The sequence below is a fragment of the Pseudophryne corroboree genome, chromosome 6 (assembly GCF_028390025.1).
Source record: "Pseudophryne corroboree isolate aPseCor3 chromosome 6, aPseCor3.hap2, whole genome shotgun sequence".
NCBI lineage: Eukaryota > Metazoa > Chordata > Amphibia > Anura > Myobatrachidae > Pseudophryne > Pseudophryne corroboree.
In genome coordinates, this window is record NC_086449.1 from 28,301,584 (window position 1) to 28,315,332 (window position 13,749).

At 49.8% G+C, this 13,749-nt stretch overlaps 1 protein-coding gene across 1 annotated transcript in view; it reads right to left on the reverse strand.

The window, feature by feature from the left end:
* The window catches only part of LOC134935971 (gastrula zinc finger protein XlCGF17.1-like), a 61,108-nt gene that overhangs the window by 23,166 nt on the left and 24,193 nt on the right, over positions 1-13,749 (reverse strand). The gene's annotated exons all lie outside the window — the stretch shown is intronic.

Genomic DNA, 13,749 nt, shown 5'->3' on the forward strand with positions numbered 1-13,749 from the left:
GGGTCTGAACCTCAGGAAGAACAGCCAATTGTTTTTGGAAGAAGATGGACAAAGCAGTGATCTGGACCTTGATGGAGCCCAGTCTCAGACCCATATCCACCCCTGCTTGCAGGAAAAGGAGAAAACGGCCAAGTTGAAACTCCACGACCGGAATCTTCTTGGCCTCACACCAAGAAACATATTTCTTCCAAATGCGATGGTAATGCTTAGACGTTACCCCCTTCCTGGCCTGTATCAAGGTAGGAATGACCTCACTCGGGATACCCTTCCGAGCTAAGATCCGGCGTTCAACCGCCATGCCGTCAAACGAAGCCGCGGTAAGTCTTCATAAGCGAACGGCCCCTGCAGAAGCAGATCCTCCCGAAGAGGCAAAGTCCATGGATCTTCCAGCAGATCCGCGTACCAAGCCCTCCTTGGGCAGTCCGGAGCAATGAGGATTGCCAGAACCTTTGTTCTTCTCACGAGCTGAAGAACCTTTGGTACCAGAGGAAGTGGAGTGAACACATACACTGACTTGAACACCCAAGGTGTTAACAGTGCGTCCACCACCACTGCCTGTGTGTCTCTTGACCGGGAACAGTACCTCCATAGCTTATTGTTGAGGCGGGAGGCCATCATGTCTATGTGAGGAACCCCCCACCAACCGGTTACCTCCTCGAACACCTCGGGATGGAGGCCCCACTCTTCTGGATGGAGATCATGTCTGCTGAGGAAGTCTGCTTCCCAGTTATATACTCCCGGAATGAAGATTGCTGACATCGCCACGGCGTGCCTTTCTGCACAAAGGCGGATTCATGACACCTCTGACATGGCAGCTCTGCTCTCCGTTCCGCCTTGTCGGTTTATGTAGGCCACTGTGGTCACGTTGTCCGACTGCACCTGAACAGGCCGATCCTGTAGAAGGTGTGCTGCTTGTAGAAGGCCGTTGTACACTGCTCTTAGCTCCAGAATGTTTATAGGTAGAAGGGATTCTTGATCTGACCACCTTCCTTGGAAGGTTTCCCCCTGAGCGATTGTTCCCGAACCTCAGACTTGCATCTGTGGTCAGAAGGATCCAGTCTTGAACTCTGAACCTTCGGCCTTCCAGAAGGTGTGGTAGGTATAGCCACCAGAGGAGTGAAATCCTGGCTTTCGGTGACAGACGTATCCTCTGGTCCATGTGTAGGTGAGATCCCGACCACTGGTCCAAGAGATCCAGCTGAAAGGATTGAGCATGAAACCTTCCGTACTGTAGAACCATCTTCCCCAGAAGGCGGATGCACTGATGAACAGAGACCCGGGTAGGCTTAAAAACATCCCGGACCATTGATTGAATCACCGGTAGAAACACCCTCTGCACTTCTGTGTCTGTGATCATACCCAGGAAAGACAACCTCCTTGTCGGCCCCAGATGAAAGTTTTGAAGGTTCAGGATCCAACCGTGCTTCTTAGCAGATGTGTCGTGAGAGTAATGGATCTCAACAACTTCTCCCTGGACGACGCCTTAATCAGGAGATCGTCCAGATACGGAATTACGTTCACCCCTTGCTTGCACAGGAGAACCATCATCTCCACCATCACCTTGGGGAAGACCATCGGAGCTGTGGAGAGGCCAAACGGCAGCGCCTGAAACGGATAGTGATCGTCCAACAGTGCAAACCTGAGATATGCCTTATGCGGAGACCAGATGGGAATGTGGAGGTACGCACCCTTGATGTCCAGGGACACCAGAAACTCCCCATCCGTCAGACCTGAGATGATAGCTCTCAGAGACTCCATTCTTGAATTTGAACTCCCTGAGGTATGGGTTCAGAGACTTTAAGTTCAGAATTGGCCGTACCGAACCATCCGGCTTCGGTTCCACGAAAAGGATCGAATAGTAACCTTTGTTCCACTGATGAGGTGGAACAGGAACAATGACCCTGGGCACCACCAATTTTTGGATAGCTTCCAGAAGAACTGTTCTGTCTGCCAGCAGAGCTGGCAAGAAAGCCTGACTTGAAGAAACGGTGGGGCGGGAAATCTTGAAACTCCAGCCTGTACCCCCTGGACACTATATCCAGTACCCAGGGGTCCAGGCCAGACGACACCCAGACGTGGCTGAAATGCCAGAGTCTTGTCCCCACCTGACCATCCTCCAGGCCCAGCTGTCCACCGTCATGGAGAACTTTGGGGCATCAGAAGTAGGCTTCTGGTTCTGGGAGCCAGCGGGAGCAGGCTTTATTCCTCTAGCACGACCACCTCCGAAGAAGGTGTTCAAAGGCTTGGTCTTTCTAGGTCTCGTGGGCCGAAAGGGCTGTGATGTGGCAGGTGTAAAAGGCTTCTTCATAACCGGCGCAGCTGAGGGGAGAAAAGGAGACTTACCCGCTGTAGCCGTGGCAATCCACGCATCTAGCGCCTCCCCAAAGAGAGCCTGACCTGTATATGGTAGGCCCTCCACACTCTTCCTGGATTCCGCGTCCGCAGACCAGTGGCGCAGCAAGAGACCCCTGCGAGCCGAGACGGACATGGAGGAGATCCCCGCAGCCATGGAACCCAGGTCCTTCATGGAATCTACCAGGAACCTGAATATGACCTGCAGAATCCTAAATATTACGTAAAAATAAATTAACGTCACCTTTATCCATCGTAGTCGATTCATCCTGCAGAGTGATTGACCACCTGGCAATTGCTTTAGAAATCCAAGCATAGGCTATAGTAGGCCGCAGTATAGCCCCTGATGCTGTGTAAATGGATTTTAGCGTAGCATCCAACTTGCGATCAGCCGGGTACTTCAACGCGGTAGATCCCGGGACTGGTAATCTGGCAAGAAAGGACGCACCTCGTACTTTGTTTCTTTGTGATCGAAAGGACTGCATTTGATAATGTCGTGCTTTCCTAGGCTGTGCTGGAATATAAGGCAAAAGATCAGAATTACCAGCTATAGCTGTGGAGACCAGGTCAGAGATCCCTTCTCCACACAATCCTCAGCCTTGTTAGGTAAACCTTCCATATGCCTCTTAAGTCGGCATCACCTGTCCATTGCATGTTCCACAGGACACGTCAAGCAGAAATCGACATAGCGTTGACTCTAGAACCCAGTAGACTAATGTCTCTTTGGGCATGTTTTATATATATATATATATCTAAGACAGCATTATATATATATATATATATATATATATATATATATATACACTAGGGTCTCAATCTCTGCTGATAAGGTATCTGTCCACGCTGCTACAGCGCTATAAACCCATGCAGACACAATCGCCGGTCTGAGTAGTGTACCAGAATGTGTGTAAATGGACTTCAAAGTACTTTTACTGCATGCTATCTGCAGGAACCCTGAGGATAGCTGTTAAGTCAGCGCTACCTTTTGGGCAAACGTGACACCCTAGGGGAAGATTCCCATCGTATCCTGGCCCTAGTAGGGAAAGGATACTCCAAATGCAGTCTCTTTTCTGGAGATTCCCGATCTTTTTCCTCATGAGAGGAGGGAAATTTACCTCAGCTTTCTTCCCCTTAAACATGTGTACCCTCGTGTCAGGGACAGATGAGTCATCAGTGATATGCAAAACATTTTTTTATTACAATAATCATATATTGAATTCTTGTCTGCCATTTTGGCTGTAACTTTGCATTATCGTAGTCGACACTGGAGTCAGACTCCGTGTCGATATATTTTGGATAGTGAGCATTGAGAGACTCTGAAGGTCTCTGCGACATAGGGACAGACATGGGTAGATTTCCTGTCTGTTATCTAATCTTTTGTGTAATAAATTAATCTTAGCACTTAATTTCACATATCCAATCAGGTGTCGGCGTTGTCGACGGAGACACCACTCACACACACATTTGCTCCATCTCCTCCTTAGGGGAGCCTTATACCTCAGACATGTCGACACAAGCGTACCGACACACCACACACTCAGGGAATGCTCATCTGAAGACAATTCCCCCACAAGGCCCTTTGGAGAGACAGAGAGAGAGTATGCCAGCACACACCCCAGCGCTATTAACCCAGGAATAACACAGTAACTTAATGTTAACCCAGTAGCTGCTGTTTATATTAATTTTTGCACCTAATTATGTGCCCCCCCCCACCCTCTTTTTACCCTCTTCTACCGTGTATCTGCAGGGGAGAGCCTGGGGAGCTTCCTCTCAGCGGAGCTGTGGAGAAAAAATGGCGCAGGTGAGTGCTGGGGAAGAAGCCTCGACGGCGGGCTTCTGTCCCGCTTAAATATACATTTTCTTGGCGGGGGCTCATACATATATACAGTGCACAACTGTATATATGTGTACTTTTGCCAAACGAGGTCCATATGCTGCCGAGGCCGAGGACGCCCGCCCCCCCGCCCCCCCCCCCCGCGCCCTTACAGTGACCGTAGTATGTGAGGTGTGTGGGAGCAATGGCGCACAGCTGCAGTGCTGTGCGTTACCTCAGTGAAGAACGGAGTCTTCTGCCGCCGATTTCGAAGTCTTCTTGCTTCTCATACTCACCAGGCTTCTGGTGATCGGACGACGAGGGTGAGATCCTGTGTACGATCCCTCTGGAGCTAATGGTGTCCAGTAGCCTAAGAAGCAGGACCTATCTGCAGAGAGTAGGGCTGCTTCTCTCCCCTCAGTATCACGATGCTGGGAGTCTGTTGCCAGCAGAGCTCTCTGAAAATAAAAAACCTAACAAAATACTTTCTCAAAGCAAGCTCAGGAGAGCTCACTGAACAGCACCCAGCTCGTCCGGGCACAGTATCAAACTGAGGTCTGGAGGAGGGGCATAGAGGGAGGAGCCAGTGGACACCAGAACCTAAATTCTTTCTTAAAGTGCCCATGTCTCCTGCGGAGCCCGTCTATTCCCCATGGTCCTTACGGAGTCCCCAGCATCCACTAGGACGTTAGAGAATTAAGGATTATGACCAATGATTATTCTATATCCCCATATATAATCTGCTTCACACACTGCCGGATGTAGCCTAATACCCTCACACAGGTTAATGGGGTTACGTACACGGCCTCACACGCTGGGGTTACATACAGGGCCTCACACGCTGCCGGATGTAGTCACATACCCTCGCACAGGGTAATTGGGTTACATACAGGGCCTCACACGCTGCCGGATGTCGCCTAATACCCTCACACAGGGTAATGGCATTATGTACATAGCATCACAACCCTGGTGCCCGGAGTAGGATCACAATGCTGGCGCCATCATCCCTCTAGGATCCCTAGCACAGTGCAGAAAGAAGCCTATAGGGTTCTATAGGGTAACGGCAACAGGAGCATCCCGCCCAGTGAGAGATACAGATGGGTCCCTAGAGCAGTGATTTTCAACCTTTTTCAAATCGCAGCACACCAACAAGACTTTAAAATTGTCAAGGCACACCATCAGTGCCCCACGGGGGGAAAAATCATACAAAAAAAAACACACACACACATCGGCCCCACAGTAATTAAACAAACAACTGGCCCCCACAGTAATACAAACACATTGGCCTCCAGTACTTTCACTTCCAACTTAACCTGCTCAGTATTTACTCCTTATATACAATTCCACTCACTGCCCCCCATAGTGATTCCACACTCCTGACCCCCCCCCCCTATAGTTATTACATACACATGCCCCCATAGTAATTCCACATACTTGCCCCTACACACTGTAATTACATTTATTAATAATGGGTGTTCTTTTTTTTTTTGTAAACCTGAAAATAATCTTTCCCTCTAAGTGGGGAGAAGTGAGCGCTGAGACGTGATCAGGCAGCACGGAGCAGCAGTGGGCGGGTACTCCAGGCGGGAATAAGACGTGCGGTCCGTGACCTTATAGTCATGATAGGTCACTGGAGGGCTCTTGCAGAAGTACAGCGCTGCCCGAGCTTGTTACTGCTGGCGGCGGCAGCTGGGCAGGCAGCGGGTCTCTGGTGGGTGGTAGCGCATCTCTGGCTGGCGACGGCGGCACACCTGGCAGCTGCTTGCGGCACTCTAGTGTGCCGCGGCACACAGGTTGAAAAACGCTGCCCTAGAGCATTACCCCGAAGCGCATTTCTCCTGTAGCTTATCCATGAATAACCTATGGGCGAAATGCGCATCAGAGTAAAACACTGGGGGCATCGCCTGTAATGTGAGTACAGGGCACAGGCTACTGATATATAGCTGTCACCAGATCTGGTGTAATGTTCCCTGCTGTCTACCAGTGTCTATGGGTGCAGGGATATATCCGTGAAACCCCGCCCGCCGAGCTGGGCATTCGGGAGGAGGGAGAAGGGGGAGCCAAGCCGGCCGGCGCCGCGCAGACGAGGGAGAGGCGGCTGAAGAGCGGGAAGAACGGCTTCAAATGTAAGTTAGCCCCTCTCCCTACCTCCCACCACCACCTGCCGTACTGTGTAAAACGGGGACACCTGTTTGCCGGAATGTGTAAAATGGGGACACTTGCCTGCCGGAATGTGTAAAATGGGGACTCTTGCCCGCCTTAATGTGTAAAATGGGGACACCTGTCTGCCGGAATGTGTAAAATGGGGACACTTGCCTGCCGGAATGTGTAAAAATAAGATTTTACTTACCGATAAATCTATTTCTCGTAGTCCGTAGTGGATGCTGGGACTCCGTAAGGACCATGGGGAATAGCGGCTCCGCAGGAGACAGGGCACAAAATAAAAGCTTAAGGATCAGGTGGTGTGCACTGGCTCCTCCCCCTATGACCCTCCTCCAAGCCTCAGTTAGGATACTGTGCCCGGACGAGCGTACATAATAAGGAAGGATATTGAATCCCGGGTAAGACTCATACCAGCCACACCAATCACACCGTACAACTTGTGATCTGAACCCAGTTAACAGTATGATAAACGCAAAGGAGCCTCTGAAAAGATGGCTCACAACAATAATAACCCGAATTTTTGTAACAATAACTATATACAAGTATTGCAGACAATCCGCACTAGGGATGGGCGCCCAGCATCCACTACGGACTACGAGAAATAGATTTATCGGTAAGTAAAATCTTATTTTCTCTGACGTCCTAGTGGATGCTGGGACTCCGTAAGGACCATGGGGATTATACCAAAGCTCCCAAACGGGCGGGAGAGTGCGGATGACTCTGCAGCACCGAATGAGAGAACTCCAGGTCCTCCTCAGCCAGGGTATCAAATTTGTAGAATTTAGCAAACGTGTTTGCCCCTGACCAAGTAGCTGCTCGGCAAAGTTGTAAAGCCGAGACCCCTCGGGCAGCCGCCCAAGATGAGCCCACTTTCCTTGTGGAATGGGCTTTTACTGATTTTGGCTGTGGCAATCCTGCCACAGAATGTGCAAGCTGAATTGTACTACAAATCCAACGAGCAATCGTCTGCTTAGAAGCAGGAGCACCCAGCTTGTTGGGTGCATACAGGATAAACAGCGAGTCAGATTTTCTGACTCCAGCCGTCCTGGAAACATATATTTTCAAGGCCCTGACAACGTCAAGCAACTTAGAGTCCTCTAAGTCCCTGGTAGCCGCAGGTACCACAATAGGTTGGTTCATGTGAAATGCAGAAACCACCTTAGGTAGAAATTGAGGACGAGTCCTCAATTCCGCCCTGTCAGAATGAAAAATTAAGTAAGGGCTTTTATATGATAAAGCCGCCAATTCTGACACACGCCTGGCTGAAGCCAAGGCTAACAGCATTGACACCTTCCATGTGAGATATTTTAAGTCCACAGTGGAAAGTGGTTCAAACCAATGTGACTTTAGAAAACTCAACACCACATTGAGATCCCAAGGTGCCACTGGAGGCACAAAAGGAGGCTGTATGTGCAGCACCCCTTTTACAAATGTCTGAACTTCAGGTACTGAAGCCAGTTCTTTCTGGAAGAAAATCGACAGGGCCGAAATTTGAACCTTAATGGACCCTAATTTTAGGCCCATAGACAGTCCTGTTTGCAGGAAATGAAGGAAACGACCCAGTTGAAATTCCTCTGTAGGGGCTCTCTTGGCCTCACACCACGCAACATATTTACGCCAAATGCGGTGATAATGTTTTGCGGTTACGTCCTTCCTGGCTTTGACCAGAGTAGGAATGACTTCTTCTGGAATGCCTTTTTCCCTCAGGATCCGGCGTTCAACCGCCATGCCGTCAAACGCAGCCGCGGTAAGTCTTGGAACAGACAAGGCCCCTGCAGTAGCAGGTCCTTTCTTAGAGGTAGAGGCCACGGTTCGTCCGTGAGCATCTCTTGAAGTTCCGGGTACCAAGTCCTTCTTGGCCAATCCGGAACCACGAGTATAGTTCTTACTCCTCTCCTTCTTATGATTCTCAGTACTTTTGGTATGAGAGGCAGAGGAGGGAACACATACACTGACTGGTACACCCACGGCGTTACCAGAGCGTCCACTGCTATTGCCTGAGGGTCCCTTGACCTGGCGCAATATCTGTCCAGTTTTTTGTTTAGACGTGACGCCATCATGTCCACCTTTGGTTTTTCCCAACGGTTTACAATCAGGTGGAAGACTTCTGGGTGAAGTCCCCACTCTCCCGGGTGAAGGTCGTGTCTGCTGAGGAAGTCTGCTTCCCAGTTGTCCACTCCCGGAATGAACACTGCTGACAGTGCTATCACATGATTTTCCGCCCAGCGAAGAATCCTTGCAGCTTCTGCCATTGCCCTCCTGCTTCTCGTGCCGCCCTGTCTGTTTACGTGGGCGACTGACGTGATGTTGTCCGATTGGATCAACACCGCCTGACCCTGAAGCAGAGGTTTTGCTTGACTTAGGGCATTGTAAATGGCCCTTAGTTCCAGAATGTTTATATGAAGAGATGTTTCCATGCTTGACCACAAGCCCTGGAAATTCCTTCCCTGTGTGACTGCTCCCCAGCCTCTCAGGCTGGCATCCGTGGTTACCAGGATCCAATCCTGAATGCCAAATCTGCGGCCCTCTAGTAGATGAGCACTCTGCAGCCACCACAGGAGAGACACCCTTGTCCTTGGCGACAGGGTTATCCGCTGATGCATCTGCAGATGCGATCCGGACCATTTGTCCAGTAGATCCCACTGAAACGTTCTTGCATGGAATCTTCCGAATGGAATCGCTTCGTAAGAAGCCACCATTTTTCCCAGGACCCTCGTGCACTGAGACCTGGCCTGGTTTTAGGAGGTTCCTGACTAGCTCGGATAACTCCCTGGCCTTCTCCTCCGGGAGAAACACCTTCTTCTGGACTGTGTCCAGAATCATTCCTAGGAACAGTAGACGTGTCGTTGGAATCAGCTGCGATTTTGGAATATTTAGAATCCACCCGTGCTGACGTAACACTACCTGAGATAGTGCTACTCCGACTTCTAACTGTTCCCTGGATCTTGCCCTTATCAGGAGATCGTCCAAGTAAGGGATAATTAAAATGCCTTTTCTTCGTAGAAGAATCATCATTTCGGCCATTACCTTGGTAAAGACCCGAGGTGCCGTGGACAATCCAAACGGCAGCGTCTGAAACTGATAATGACAGTTTTGTACCACAAACCTGAGGTACCCTTGGTGAGAAGGGTATATTGGGACGTGGAGATAAGCATCTTTGATGTCCAGAGACACCATATAGTCCCCTTCTTCCAGGTTCGCTATCACTGCTCTGAGTGACTCCATCTTGAATTTGAACCTTTTTATGTAAGTGTTCAAGGATTTCAGATTTAAAATTGGTCTCACCGAGCCGTCCGGCTTCGGTACCACAAACAGCGTGGAATAATACCCCTTTCCTTGTTGCAGGAGGGGTACCTTGATTATCACCTGCTGGGAATACAGCTTGTGAATGGCTTCCAAAACTGCCTCCCTGTCGGAGGGAGACTTTGGTAAAGCAGACTTCAGGAACCGACGAGGGGGAAACGCCTCGAATTCCAGTTTGTACCCCTGCGATACTACCTGTAGAATCCAGGGATCCACTTGCGAGTGAGCCCACTGCGCGTTGAAATTCTTGAGACGGGCCCCCACCATATCTGAGTCTGCTTGTAAAGCCCCAGCGTCATGCTGAAGACTTGGCAGAAGCAGGGGAGGGCTTCTGCTCCTGGGAAGCGGCTGCATGGTGCAGTCTTTTTCCTCTTCCTCTGCCCCGGGGCAGAAAAGAGTGGCCTTTTGCTCGCTTGTACTTATGGGAACGAAAGGACTGAGTTTGAAAAGACGGTGTCTTTTTCTGCTGATGTGAAGTGACCTGGGGTAAAAAGGTGGATTTTCCAGCCGTTGCCGTGGCCACCAGGTCCGATAGACCAGCCCCAAATAACTCCTCCCCTTTATACGGCAATACTTCCATGTGCCGTTTGGAATCCGCATCCCCTGACCACTGTCGCGTCCATAACGCTCTTCTGGCAGAGATGGACATAGCACTTACTCTTGATGCCAGGGTGCAAATATCCCTCTGTGCATCACGCATATATAGTAATGCATCCTTTAAATGTTCTATAGTTAACAAAATATTGTCCCTATCCAGGGTATCAATATTCTCAGTCAGGGAATCCGACCATGCGACTCCAGCACTGCACATCCAGGCTGAGGCGATTGCTGGTCGCAGTATAACACCAGTATGTGTGTATATACTTTTTAGGATATTTTCCAGCCTTCTATCAGCTGGTTCTTTGAGGGTGGCCGTATCAGGAGACGGTAACGCTACTTGTTTAGATAAACGTGTGAGCGCCTTATCTACCCTAGGGGGTGTTTCCCAACGCGCCCTAACCTCTGGCGGGAAGGGATATAATGCTAATAATTTTTTAGAAATTAGCTGTTTTTTATCGGGGGAAACCCACGCTTTATCACACACCTCATTTATTTCCTCTGACTCAGGAAAAACTATTGGTAGTTTTTTCACACCCCACATAATACCCTTCTTTGTGGTACTTGTAGTGTCAGAAAGGTTCAATGCCTCTTTCATTGCCGTGATCATGTAACGTGTGGCCCTACTGGACATTACGTTTGTCTCGTCACCGTCGACACTAGACTCAGTATCTGTGTCAGGGTCTGTGTCGACCCACTGAGGTAACGGGCGTTTTAGCGCCCCTGACGGTGTCTGAGACGCCTGGACAGGCACTAATTGATTTGCCGGCTGTCTCATGTCGTCAACAGTTTTTTGCAAATTGCTGACATTATCACTTAATTGTTTAAATACAATCATCCAGTCAGGTGTCGACTCCCTAGGGGGTGACATCACCAACACAGGCAACTGCTCCGCCTCCACATCATTTTCCTCCTCATACATGTCGACACACGCGTACCGACACACAGCACACACACCGGGAATGCTCTGATAGAGGACAGGACCCCACTTAGCCCTTTGGAGAGACAGAGGGAGAGTCTGCCAGCACACACCCAGCGCTATATATATATATACAGGGATAACCTTATATAAGTGTTATTCCCTTATAGCTGCTGTTATTATCGTTATTTGCTGCCAAAAATGCCCCCCCTTCTCTTTTTTACCCTGATTCTGAAGCAGGACTGCAGGGGAGAGTCAGGGAGCCGTCCTTCCAGCGGAGCTGTGAGGGAAAATGGCGCTTGTGTGCTGAGGAGATAGGCTCCGCCCCTTCACGACGTCCTTATCTCCCGCTTTTTTGTGTAAAAATGGCAGGGGTTAAAATACATCCATATAGCCCAGGAGCTATATGTGATGTATTCTTTTTGCCACCTAAGGTATATACTGTTATATTGCGTCTCAGGGCGCTCCCTCCCAGCGCCCTGCACCCTCAGTGACCGGAGTGTGAAGTGTGCTGAGAGCAATGGCGCACAGCTGCGGTGCTGTGCGCTACCTTAGACTGAAGACAGGATGTCTTCTGCCGCCGATTTCACCGGACCTCTTCGTCTCTTCTGGCTCTGTAAGGGGGACGGCGGCGCGGCTCCGGTGACCCATCCAGGCTGAACCTGTGATCGTCCCTCTGGAGCTAATGTCCAGTAGCCTAAGAAACCCGATCCACTCTGCACTCAGGTGAGTCCGTTTCTTCTCCCCTTAGTCCCACGATGCAGTGAGCCTGTTGCCAGCAGGACTCACTGAAAATAAAAAAACCTAAACTAAACTTTTATTCTAAGCAGCTCAGGAGAGCCACCTAGATTGCACCCTTCTCGGCCGGGCACAAAAATCTAACTGAGGCTTGGAGGAGGGTCATAGGGGGAGGAGCCAGTGCACACCACCTGATCCTTAAGCTTTTATTTTGTGCCCTGTCTCCTGCGGAGCCGCTATTCCCCATGGTCCTTACGGAGTCCCAGCATCCACTAGGACGTCAGAGAAAATAAGAATTTACTCACCGGTAATTCTATTTCTCGTAGTCCGTAGTGGATGCTGGGGACTCCGTAAGGACCATGGGGAATAAACGGGCTCTGCAGGAGACTGGGCACTCTAAAAGAAAGATTAGGTACTATATCTGGTGTGCACTGGCTCCTCCCTCTATGCCTCTCCTCGAGACCTCAGTTAGGGAAACTGTGCCCGGAAGAGCTGACACTACAAGGAAAGGATTTGGAATCCAGGGTAAGACTCATACCAGCCACACCAATCACACCGTACAACTTGTGATAACCATACCCAGTTAACAGTATAAACAACAACTGAGCCTCATTCAACGGATGGCTCATAACAAGAACCCTTTAGTTAAGCAATAACTATATACACGTATTGCAGAAGAAGTCCGCACTTGGGACGGGCGCCCAGCATCCACTACGGACTACGAGAAATAGAATTACCCGTGAGTCAATTCTTATTTTCTCTGACGTCCTAGTGGATGCTGGGGACTCCGTAAGGACCATGGGGATTATACCAAAGCTCCCAAACGGGCGGGAGAGTGCAAATGACTCTGCAGAAACGAATGAGCAAACTCAAGGTCCTCCTCAGCCAGGGTAACAAACTTGTAGAACTTAGCAAATGTGTTTGGACCCGACCAAGTAGCTGCTCGGCAAAGCTGTAAAGCCGAGACCCCTCGGGCAGCCGCCCAAGAAGAACCCACCTTCCTTGTGGAATGGGCTTTTACAGATTTAGGATGCGGCATTCCAGCCGCAGAATGCGCAAGCTGAATTGTACTACAGATCCAGCGAGCAATAGTCTGCTTAAAAGCAGGAGCACCCAGCTTGTTGGGTGCATACAGGATAAATAGCGAGTCAGTTTTCCTGACTCCAGCCGTCCTGGAAACATATATTTTCAAGGCCCTGACAACGTCCAGTAACTTGGAATCCTCCAAGTCCCTAGTAGCCGCAGGCACCACAATAGGTTGGTTCAAATGAAAAGCTGAAACCACCTTAGGGAGAAACTGGGGACGAGTCTTCAATTCTGCCCTATCGAAATGGAAAATCAGATAGGGGCTTTTACACGACAAAGCCGCCAATTCTGACACATGCCTGGCCGAAGTCAAGGTCAATAGCATGACCACCTTCCACGTGAGATATTTTAAATCCACGGTTTTAAGTGGCTCAAACCAATGTGATTTTAGAAAATCCAACACCACGTTGAGATCCCAAGGTGCCACAGGAGGCACAAAAGGGGGTTGAATATGCAGCACTCCCTTCACAAATGTCTGAACTTCAGGCAGTGAAGCCAGTTCTTTCTGGAAGAAAATCGACAGAGCCGAAATCTGGACCTTAATGGAACCCAATTTTAGGCCCATAGTCACTCCTGACTGTAGGAAGTGCAGAAATCGACCCAGCTGAAATTCCTCTGTTGGGGCCTTCCTGGCCTCACACCAAGCAACATATTTTCGCCAAATGCGGTGATAATGGTTTGCGGTTACTTCTTTCCTAGCTTTAATCAGCGTAGGAATGACTTCCTCCGGAATGCCCTTTTCCTTCAGGATCCGGCGTTGAACCGCCATGCCGTCAAA